Consider the following 12454-nt stretch of genomic DNA (forward strand, 5'->3'; position numbering starts at 1 on the left):
AAATAATAATAATAATAATAATAATCTACAAGAATACCAAGGAAGGTCATCAAATAATTACATTATATTTTCTGACACCTCCTTTTCTGGAAGTGGCAGTGAAGGGGAGACCTTTGAGCCCCGTAGAAACAATAACAGACGAGGCTCTTACCAACAGCAACAGGTTTCTTTTTTAGGACGAGGCCAACCGAAACCCAGAGGAAGGATACGTTACAACCAACAACCATGGGAAATGTCAACCCGCCGACACAACTACAAGAACTAAAAATCTCGCCAATTTACAATCTCTCTAACAAGGTCTTAACGAAAGATGAACAAAGTATCCTTCAAAAGGGACTTACCTTTGTTCCATCAAAAAATACAGATTTTGTCAAATTAAAAACTGAGGCTATCGAACTTTGCAGAAAAATTAGATTAAAAACCTTTTTTCCACATTTCCTTTTGAGCCAGTCCTTGAACTCACAGGTTTAAGAAATAAATAATCTTTTTGCCCTCCCTCCAATAAAATTCCAAATGAGGTTGCAACTTTTGAAATGACACTACTATGAGCAATAACTGATATGGAAGGAAAGAAAAAATGGATCAAATACAATACGACAAAATCAGAATCAGAGGCATTGTCTAATTTAAAGAAAGACACCACGGTTGTAATTAAGCAAGCCGATAAGGGAGGCGCAATAGTTGTCTGGGACAAAACATTGCTCGAAGGTGTCCACCTTTGAGTAGCACGCGAACAGCAGGATGTGTGGGATATATATATATCCCACACCTAGGCACAGGCAACAGGGCAACATATGAAACGTCGAAAACAGAGTATAGGCCGAGATTATTTTTATGGATTTAGGGTGGGCTGCTGTGCATAGAGAGGGGAAGGGGACTTTCCAAGACATTCATTTGAAGTATAGTGCACGTGCTGGCAAATATTTACACCTTTTTCAGTGAAGAAGAGGATGATAGCATTGCACTTGTCTGTTGAATATGGTATTTATCTGTCTGGTAAGGGTTTGGTGAAATGGTTAATTGTCTTGAAGGGCATTCTACTTTTGTTTGCTGCATCTTTGATGGTATTGATGCGAGTGTGTGGATTTTAGTAGAGTGAGTTAATTGGTAGACAAGCTTTTCTTCCATTTTCTAGTCAATAAATGCTGATTGACGCTGAGTTACGTGGAGTACAAGGGTGCTTATAATTTGGTTATATACTTAAGTGCATTCATGTGTCCATGGAAGTCTGCATAGTTTTCTCGGAATGTAGTGAAGTTTACAAGAAGGATATTAATGTCAGAAGCTGGGGGGTTAGATTTAGATGGCCCAAGAGATATGTTCATACTGTAGATTAACAAGAGGCAGCATTACCCTGCAGGCGCTTGGTACTGTTGAGTGGAAGAAAAGGATTTGGAACTAGGGCCTACCATGATCCCCAGTAGAGGGATACCCATTGAGTGCTTTAAAGCAATGCTTTGCTCTGGCCAATTTACTGGAAGCAGGTCCAGAGATGTTTTTTGCTGGGAAAAGTGGTTCTAAGCCTGATGGAGGGCTGTGGCTTTGTAAGCAGACTTTTGCAGAGTCTGATTGGTGGGAAATAGTTTACATAATGCAGGGTTTCTAGTAGTTGTGGTCTTGAGCCAGGGTTGGACAGGAACGAAAAATTAGTCTGGGCACCAAAATAAAAGTGTCCCCTATAAGCAAAACAGACAGCTGAAAAGTGACCCCCACACTTGCAAATCAGGCCAGTGTTGAACTTGCAAAGAAAAGCTGTATGGATATTTTGCAAGATATGGGAGTCTTCATGCATTTGTTTTTGCTGCAGCCAACGCTTGCAGTAATATCAGGGAAATTAACTGTAAAAACCAGCCCACCTGGCCATAAAACAGGCTCACAGACTGACTTGTCAGGCAGGTTAATTGAGTGGCATTGGCTGATTGCCATGCATGAATGAGATGGCTGTTCCACAGGAGGGGCCTTACAACTGAGAAACATCCGTCTCCTGTGAACTGCAATTGGATTTGGGAGTAAGGAAGAGGTTGAAGTTGATGAAAGGCAAGGGTCTGGCTGGGGCATACTTTTGCATTATGAGCTGGATGTAAGAGGCAGCTGAACCATTTTTGCATTTAAAGGTAAGGAAACTTTCTTAAACATCTTGAAGAAATCTCAGGGACAGTTAAATGCATTTTAAATTTGCCCTGAATAAGTCTTATTTGGTTTGGAAGATGTGATATAAGTGGTTCTGGCAAGTTTGAGAGAAGCTTCTGGGCAATGGGTCGTGCACCGCTCCTTCGGGTTTGTATTCGTTTTAGGCCGTGCTCTGGGGTATCACCTCCCTCCTGAGGTGTATCTGATAACTCCACTGGTAGCGCGCTTGTTACCTCACAAGCGTGTCACCCTAGGCACAAGCATCATATGCTGGATACCAGCTCTGATAAATGATAACGTTCATCCAATGGGTTAAATGATCAAAATTCTTTAATTCTCAAATCCATATGTTGATTCACGTTTTCATTCTTATTTGATCAAATTAGGCATAGATATCAGTCTTTTCAATGCATTTCGGTGCAATCAGCACCTTCATCAGGGAACGCCTGGAAATTAAACAAATAATACACTTTGTAACTCATAAAGTTCATTTTATCTCACTAAGTGACTGCTGTTTGTTTGTCCATGTTGTATATCGAAAGAAGACTCCAAATCCGGTAAGGTTGCAGGTAAGCAGTTTAATACAGCAGACAGAAAAGTAACAGGACCGTAACCTCATCTGGCCAGGTAGTAACTGCCACAGAATGGAATGGCAGACAGTGACACAGAGAGAACTATGCAAGCAGTCTAGAAGGTTGGAGCCAGAGCATGCAGGGAGAGGACAGATAGGGAAAAGCTATGTACAACACATCTCCCTCCTTTGGGAACAAAATGAAAACAAGGGAAAGAAAGAGCAAAATAACAATAACAGCTGTTAATGAACATAGTCACTCAAGTAAGCTGGAGGATGACGGGAACGTGGACACCTTGAGGAGACATTGGAAGAAGAAACACCAGAGGTAGTATCAGAACACTCATGCATATCATCACACGCAGACGAAGGAGCATCGCCACCACCCACCTCCCCCCGTACAGCAGGTGAGTCACGCGACTCGGAGTCTTGTCGAGCAGACAACATATAGCCACTGCAGCCTGTCTCAGAAGGAATAAGATCGGAATCATGGGTATTGGAGACCTCCTTCTGATATAAGGCAACCCTTCTGTAGTTCCACTTAGCACCATTCTCAAGAAGAACAAAATGGGGAAAAGCTTTCTTAACCCGGAAGGGACCAGTGAACTTAGAAAGGCCCTTGGAGCAGCGACCCGGCTTAACCTTGACCAAATCGCCAGTGGAGATGGGAAGAGGGGAAATATTTGAAGGGGAAGAAAGCTTGTTATCATCCCTCAACCAGGAAGGAGTTAGCTTGGACACAGGGGAACGCCCTCGCATCAGTTCAAAAGGGGATTTTCCAGCCTGCCCATGGGGTGTTGAGCGGTAAGCCCAAACCAGCTCTTGTACACGCTCATCAGAAAAACACCCACTAGCAACTGACATCTGTATAACACCCTTGACTAGTCGGTTGACCCTTTCACACAGACCATTGCTTTCGGGATTATAAAGACAGGTGCGGTGATGAGATATACCACATTCACGCAAGAAACAAGCCATTTTGGTAGAGGTGAGCTGGGTGCCGTTATCTGTAATGAGAACTGAAGGATAACCCTCATTCACAAAAACAGACTTGAGGAAAAGAATGGTGGAGTCAGTTGTAATCTCCTTCATGAAACGTACAGTCAACCACTTAGAGAAACAGTCAACAACAACCACCGCAAAACGTTGATTTACGGGCAATTCGCACATAGGGCCAATGAAATCTAAACATATTGTGTGCCAAGGCAAGCTTTTAAAGGAAATGCTGCCAACAGATTGAGAACCAATGACCTTGAGACGCTTCTCTCCTTCCATGCACAAGGAGCATTTGACAACACACTCCACAGCATCACTGTTGATTGAGGGCCACCAGAAATTTTCTTTTACACGCCGCTGAGTAAAAGTTTGACCCAAATGGCCCTCATGAGCTAAACCAAGAATCCTGCCCCTCAAAGAGCTTGGAGGAACATAACGATCGCCCCTCATGAGAACATTTTTCCCACACACAGACAACTCATTGACAACCTTAAGAAAGGGTCTGACAGCTGGTTCCACGGCACTTTCTCTTCTCGCCCCCTTGAGAACAAGATCAACTACAGCTTTCAAAACATGATCATCATCCATGCCTTTGGACCACTCCTCAGCTGAAAAGGAACTCTCACACAAAGACACGACATCATGTAAGGAGGCAACAGCCTTGTCATCGCCCTGTTCACACAAGGAATCCCCGGGGTTGGGAAAAGAAACCGGGAGACGCGATAAACAGTCGGCTTGTACATTCCTCCAGCCGTGAACAAATTCAACTTCAAACTGGTAATCCTGAAGGCGAGAAGCTAACCTGGCCAGCCTAGGGGAGCCCTTGCCTGTACCACCAGGTGCCAAAACATTTACTAGGGGTTTGTGATCCGTGCGAAGAACAAACCGAGAACTCCATAGATATGTTCTAAAGTAGTTAACGCCCCATGCAGCCGCAAGAGCCTCTCGCTCAATAACAGAATAGTTGACCTCAGAGGTCGACAGAGGCCTCGAGGCAAAAGCGACAGTTTTCTCACCACACTTATGTTTCTGGAGGAGAACAGCTCCGAGACCAACACCACTGGCATCAACCATCAAAATAGAAGGACGTCTAATGTCAAAGGGTGTGAGAACACCTGAAGACTTAAGTTCAGTTTTGATACAGTTAAAGCAAAACTCTTGCTCACTCGTCCAAGAGAACTTGACCCCTTTCTTTAGTAAAACTCTTAAGGGAGCAGTCTTTGAGGAAAAATCTTTGATAAACTTAGAATAAAACTCAATTAGCCCCATGAAGGACCTGAGTTGTTCTTTATCTACAGGAGGAGGAGCCAGCTCTATCGCTTCTAAGAGATTTTTCTTAGGCCTTACACCCTCAGCAGAGAGACAGAAACCCAGATATTCAACCTCTTCAACCAAGAACGCACACTTCTCTCGGCGCAACGTGAGACCCGCATCCACAATTCTACCTAAGGCATTGCGTAAAACATCATTGTGCTCCTCCAAGGTATTGCCAAAGATGAGGATGTCATCTTGGAAGTAGATAATTTTATCTAGCCCCTTGAACACTTCAGAAACCATGCGCTGGAAAACACTGGCAGCAGAGATTAGACCAAACGGTAAGCGAGTAAACTGGAAAGTTCCCTCACCCGTGATAAAAGCTGTAAGATGCTTTGAGGCATCATCCAGACGAATCTGGTGATAGGCATGCTTGAGGTCTAGCTTGCTGAAAAACCTAGCTCCCTTAAGGGTGGAAACTAATTCGCCTATATTAGGTAAAGGGAATATATCGGCCACCACACATCTGTTCAAGGAGCGTAGATCCACACAGAAACGAATCTTGTTGTCAGGTTTGAGCGAGATGACAACAGGAGAAACCCATGGGGAGGCTTCAATCGGTTCGATAATACCCCCCTGTAACATCTCATCTAAAACAGCCTTGACCTCAGCCCGCAAGGCAAAAGGAACACGCCGCGCTTTGTGCTGTACGGGAATACTGCCCTCTTTTAACAGTATCCTGTGTGTGTACCCCTGTAGCTCACCCAGTTCCTCACGAAAAACCTGACTGTGACTGGCAAGTATGTCATCCACGTAACAATCATCCACAACAAGAACGGGATCATCAGCTCTGGGATTGACAATAATGTGTAGATCGTACTGGTGAGAACGACCCAGTATTGCGGGACCATCCACAGACACATAAATCTTGCCCTGGGTTGACCTGTTCTTGAAAACAATCATTGCATTGAAGTAACCAAGGAGGTTAATTTTTTCCCCTTGGTAACCGGATGGAAAGATGTCACAGACCTCCAAATGTTTGTTACCCCAAACCTCATACAACATAGACGAGGGAATGATAGTCCACTTGGACCCAGTGTCAACCATCAAGTCAACGTTTTTTCCATCAACTAAGACCTTTGCTTTAATAATACGCTCCCTCTTCTCATCACACGCGCACACTGAATCATACAAAATCAGTATTTTGTTGACATCACGCTTCAGTTCATTGTAATCACACACCACAGTAACCCTCTGATTGGCTCTATTCTTACACACTTTTGCAAAGTGGCCTATTTTACCACATTTTAAACATTCTTTGTTATTAGCGAAACAAAATTTTGCATCAGAAGAATGAGAATAACTCCCACATCTAGAGCACATTTTAGACACAAACTTGTTACTAGGTTGCGACTGTGATCTACTGAATGGCTGTTGAGACATATTTTTCTTTTGTAATACATAACCTTTCTTTCTGACAATCGCAACAGCAGCAGTTTCATCATCACTGATATCGCTATTAGTTAATTTATAAGATACTTCCGCAACCTTGGTATCCGAACTAGATTTTGATAACTCTTTAATACATTTTTCGCTCTCCTCGACCACCTTAGCAAGATCGATTGCTACCTTCAGAGTAGGGTTCTTAGCGGCCCACAAGCGCTCCTGAATTTTTCTATTGTTGACCTGTACCACCAACTGATCCCTAATATGCTCGTCAGCCATTTGACCGAAGTTGCATTTGACTGACAACTCACGAAGGCGAGCAACAAAGTCATCAATACTTTCGCCCTCAAGTTGTTTATTTTTGTAAAACCTATAACGTTGAAGAATTAGGTTTTCTTCCCTTCCAAATCTGTTCTCCAGTCTGGCAATGGCCTCTTCAAATTCATCCAAAGGTTGTGACGTGGCGGAAAGAACTTGAGGTAAATATTTAAAAAGTCTTTGCCCTTCCTTGCCTAATGTGGTCATCAGGATGGCCTTCTTACGTTTGGCAGAGAAGCCCTCACCATCCAAGGCTTCAATGTAGTCATTAAACATAATGACCCAGTCTTCCCAAGGAGTGGAAGGATTGCCAGGTTCAGTTAGAAACTGAGGAGGAAGAGCGATGTTTATAGATTGCGCCATTACAGACCAGCAGCCAAAACAATATGAATACCAAGCACAGGGAGTTCAGTGTCGCAACGAAAGTACAATTCTTTTGGACTTTGACTAGTAAAAAGATTCAGCGCTGCACTTCCTAGCGTTAGGAGTAATCACCAAATGTTAATAAATATCGTATCATTCTTATGAACTTTGACCAGTAAAAATGTTCGGCGCTGCACTTCCTAGCGTTAATGTTAATGAATAACGTGCTTACTTGTGTGGAAACGTTGCGTGCCAACGACTTTAACTTGAAATGAACCACTCGAGCGAACTGCTCGCATCGGACTGATGAACTGCACAGAGCGGACTGAGGAAGTAAACAAAGATGGCCGCCAGCGTATGTTGTCACGAAGGTCACGTTAATGACCTTGCGTAGACACCACGCAACAACCGGAGGTCCGTGCAGTAGTGCGCAGTCAATGCGCGAGACTCAGCTCGAGACTCCGCTCGTGGAAGCAGATCCAGCAAGACCGTTGCTATGGCCACGCGGGACACACACAAGTGACGTTCAACTCCGTTGCTACGCACCTCAGGCTTGTGACGCTGTGGGTAGCAACCACGGAGGCAAAGAACAAAAACGCTGTTTTAGGAAGTTGAATCCATAAAATCTCGACATCAGACGGTTGCAGAAGGAGAAGACATCGAGAACTCAAAGCGCTGACACTCGTGGATTCGTCGAGGAACGGATCGCTGTTGTAGGATAATCTTTTCTTAGGCTGTAGCAAACATTTGGCCAGATGCTCCCATCCTGAAGTCGCCAAAATGTTGTATATCGAAAGGAGACTCCAAATCCGGTAAGGTTGCAGGTAAGCAGTTTAATACAGCAGACAGAAAAGTAACAGGACCGTAACCTCATCTGGCCAGGTAGTAACTGCCACAGAATGGAATGGCAGACAGTGACACAGAGAGAACTATGCAAGCAGTCTAGAAGGTTGGAGCCAGAGCATGCAGGGAGAGGACAGATAGGGAAAAGCTATGTACAACAGTCCACATTAAATACAGTATATTACCATTTCTAAGCATACTGTTTTAGATCATCACGATATGCATTCATTGCTTTGCCCGCTACGTATTGTCCCTACTGGTTTTAACTGCCGGTTAATTTGTGATGTTGCTAACTCATTCTCTGTACATATATCTGTCCATTACGCGCTGACTGCAGCCCATACGGGCGTTCTATCGTTAAAGTATGCTGTCGTTTAACCGTTAGTAAGTAACTATACTCAGTGATCTCCTCTCACCTTTCTTCCCGCTGTTACAGTTTCAGCTACGCGGAGCTCCTCCGCTCCGTTGGACTTCAACGTCGTCAATTTAAACGCGGGTTTCGCGCATGCGCAGATTAACAGTATCCCGCCTTTTTAAAAAAAAAAGGCAGTCAAAGGCTAACTTTATCGATACTAAGAGTTCAGTGTCGGGTAACAAGCTCAGTATGCTCAGTGCTTGTATTCACTATACGTCAATCTCGCGGGTCCTGCACTATGCGAACTCTTACATATGAAAGATGATTACATTCATAACGTCATGATGTGGGCAATACTGATTATAAGAGACTAAACCATAGCTAAGAAATGCGCGATAAACAGTTATTTCTAAACATTATAAATAGCACGTAAATTCCATTCTTTCATTAAGACCGTTCGGTTTGAGGCTACACAGATGGTAAATCCAATGATTTTCCCTTTGTAGTAAAGATTTTTTGTTCAAAGGTCCTTCCTTTTTAGGAACTATTTCCAACACACAGGCCCTCAATTGGCTAATGGTGTGCTTTTTGTCCATAAAATGTACTGCCACTGTGGATTTTGTTAGCCCAGTTCTTATGTTACTTTTATGTTCGTTCAAACGAGTCTTAAGTTTGCGTTCTGTATGGCTCACATAGGCATATCCACATGGGCATTTTAGTAGATTAGTAGATACATGATGTTGGTAGTATCACATGTAGCATTAAGGTGTAAGGGAATTTTGTGACCTTTCATAGGGTGAGTTATGCTGGCACCCTTCATAATGTTATGGCAATTACCACAATTTAAACAAGGTACTGTTCCTTTAAATGTCTGTTTGTTGGTCTTGTGTTTAGGAGTTTTCAATAATTCACCTACGTTTTTCCCTCTGGTGTATGCGAACACTGGTTTCTTTTGGAATATTCCTTTAAAGTCTGGTTCCAACTTCACCATTTGCCAGTTTTTACGAATGATTCTTTTGAAGTTTGCACTTACGTTGGAATATTTACTCACACATGTGATTCTTTGTTCCTTGGTCTTAGGTGTTGTTGTAGCAACTCTGACTTTGTTTTACTTTGGGTTCTTTCTCTTGATTCTTTGATGATCTTTTCTGGGTATCCTCGGGACTCAAACCTTTTGGGCATTATTTCTAGCTGTTGATGGCACATTTCTTCATCAGAAACCAGCCTTTTTACCCTAAGGAATTGAGAGTAGGGTAAGTGTGTTTTCAACAATTGAGGATGGTGACTTGTGAATTGTAGAAGATTATTTCTGTCTGTTGGTTTTCGATGTATGTTAGTGTGAAATTCTTTCCCTGTTTTTGTGATTTCCACATCCAGAAATTGTATGACATTTTTACTAATGTTCCATGTAAACCCAATTCTGTCATTTTTGGTGTCCAAGATCTCCAATTTTTGTTTTAATGACTCTTCTGTACTTTTCCATATGAGAAAAATATCATCAATGAACCTCACGTACATGAGGAGGTTGGTGGCCCATTCATCATCATGGTAAACATGTTGCTCTTCAAACGCTGTCATAAACAAATTAGCATACGCCGGGGCGGCGCAATTTCCCATCGATGTACCATTTAATTGAATAAACCATTTCTCTTTGTAACAGAAGTAGCTGTTAAAAAGTGTAAACTGCATAAGTTCCATTAAAAGGACTTGTAGGTCTTGAGGATATGAACTCTGCAATAAGGCACTCTCTATGGCTTCCAGACCTTCCTTGTGTGGTATCGACGTGTACAACGATTTAACATCAACTGTCGCCATTACACTATTATCCATCGTTGTCACATGTTGCAGTTTTGTCAAAAAGTCTGTAGTGTCTTTTATATATGATAAACTCTTATACACTAGAGGCTGTAGATATTTATCGATAAACTTTCCAACTGGTTTGTGAATGCTCATTTTAGTGGAGACGATCGGACGACAAGGAGGTTTGAGAGAAGTGCAGGAAAACAGACAGATTCCAGTTGATGACACATGAGACATTAGGAATGTATACAGAAATTGGGATTATATGGTCACTGCTAGACACAGGTACCACAACTAGTAAATACGTTGCCAGTTGTTATAGGTCACTACCCCAACAGGAATGCAGACACAGCGCCGGCTACACAAATGGGAACAAGCAGGAGTAACAACAGTGGGGGCACTATTTGGAGATGGGATGCTGCTGAGTCACACAGCCTTTGTAAACATGCAGGGCTGCCTGATTCACTGTTTCTCACACTTGCAAATATCAGTAGATATGTCAAACTGCACTGGGTTCCTGAAGGGACAGAGCCCTCAACACATGAATTTGTACATTCACTTTATCTCATGGGCAATAGTGGACACTTGATATGATGGCTATACCAATACCTACGCACGCACTTAGCAAAATCTCTGTTGCAATTCCAGAACCAGTGTGAACTAGACATGGGCAGGGATTTACGGGACAAAGAATGGAATTCTCTTTTTAAATTCCTCCAGAAAATCTCCAGAAATTCTAGATTCAGATTTATATAATAGTCGTTTTTACATTGAGCTTACCTCACACCACATAACCTACATGCTATATTTCTCAGTGTCTCTGCGGCATGTCCTAGGTGCACAGAACAGGATGCTGACCTATTACATATGCTATGGACTGGTCTAACCCTTTCATCCTATTGTGGACATATCAGCACAACGCTGGAGGAAATAGTAGGAGGTAATAACTGGTGAATAGCTGAAAGCTGTTTTCTGGTTCTATACCCACATCCAAAAGTTTATGAGGTAAAAGCGAGATTTGCAGATCGGAATCCTCTCCGGGCAAACTGTCTAATAACAAAGAGGTAGAAGTCGGCATCCCCCACTTGCTGTCTTGTTATAGAGGGAGGATATGGAGAGATGGGGAATCGTGGAGAGTGGAGTGCTCCACAGGGTAGAGCACCGTGGGTTACTGAAGAGGAAAGCAGCCATGTACTGGGATTCTGTACAGAGTCCTTTAAAGCTCTGGACTTGTCTGTTGTTTGATTGCCACGACTTGTAACTCTCTGCAAGTTTACAACACTGTTACCACATGAGGGGTATGGCCTATTTCTGAAATTGGTAGTGTGTGTGCACTGTTTGCATGGGGACAGAAATAGGACAGCCATAAGAACTCTAATACATGACCCTGTTCCCCAAGATGTGATGGCTTGTATAACTCTGCTAGTTGTATTATAGAAGAATTGTTTCAAAACAACACATGCTCTCTTTTCTGATCTCATTCCTGACTGTAGTCAGTAGGTGAGAAGGGGGTACGTAGTTTAGAAGTTCACCAATTTATGAGGTTTTAAGACAGATAATATTATCAAATGCTACTCGTGAAATTACACATTTCTCAATGATTATGATGCCCTCTGTTAAACTACATATAGATGCAGTATAAGGAACAAGTACTGTACGATTGAACACTGTCTATTGATGAAGTAACTAAATGTACTGTATTGATTTGCCAAAACTAATAAAGTTTGTTTTAAAAAAGGTTGCCAGCTGCTATTGCCCATCTTTACTGTGAAACATCTCACCTAATACAGAGGTAATGCCATGTGTTGATAAAAGCAGCTTTTATCATACTCCCTCTCGCTAATAAACACAGAACTGCAAACCTATGTGGTATTTTGCCTTACCGGTACACTGCATAGAAACCCAACAAGCAATGCTTAACAGGACACCTTACATTAGGTCTAACCCATCGTTTCAGATTTTCAACTACAATTATCCAACACACAGCAATGATCCAACAATTGAATGTTGTATTCATAAATCTCTCAGTTCTGTCCCTGCACCTGTGATAAGTGTCTGTTCAGCAGGGATAAATTATGTGCGACACTTCAGGTGTGAGGCACATTCTATGTAAGACTTTAAACTGTGTCAATTTGAATCTGGCTTTCCATATACAGTATGAACACACTGATACATCCAATGCCACTCTCATTCTGTAAATGGTTCATTAATGCAATCTCCCTCTGTCTCTTATCAGTAATCTGTGTTTAGGCCTGTCTTTTGTAGTGTTTTGTACAACATGGATATTGCATAGCCTCCCTGAATAAAAGGCACCTGTTCTTCAAGAATTCTTGGAGTCAGAAGCTAGCTAGGAACACCGTCCATATGAGCCATGCTGT

This window comes from Lissotriton helveticus, chromosome 3_1 (assembly GCF_964261635.1).
Source record: "Lissotriton helveticus chromosome 3_1, aLisHel1.1, whole genome shotgun sequence".
In the NCBI taxonomy this organism is placed as follows: Eukaryota; Metazoa; Chordata; class Amphibia; order Caudata; family Salamandridae; genus Lissotriton; species Lissotriton helveticus.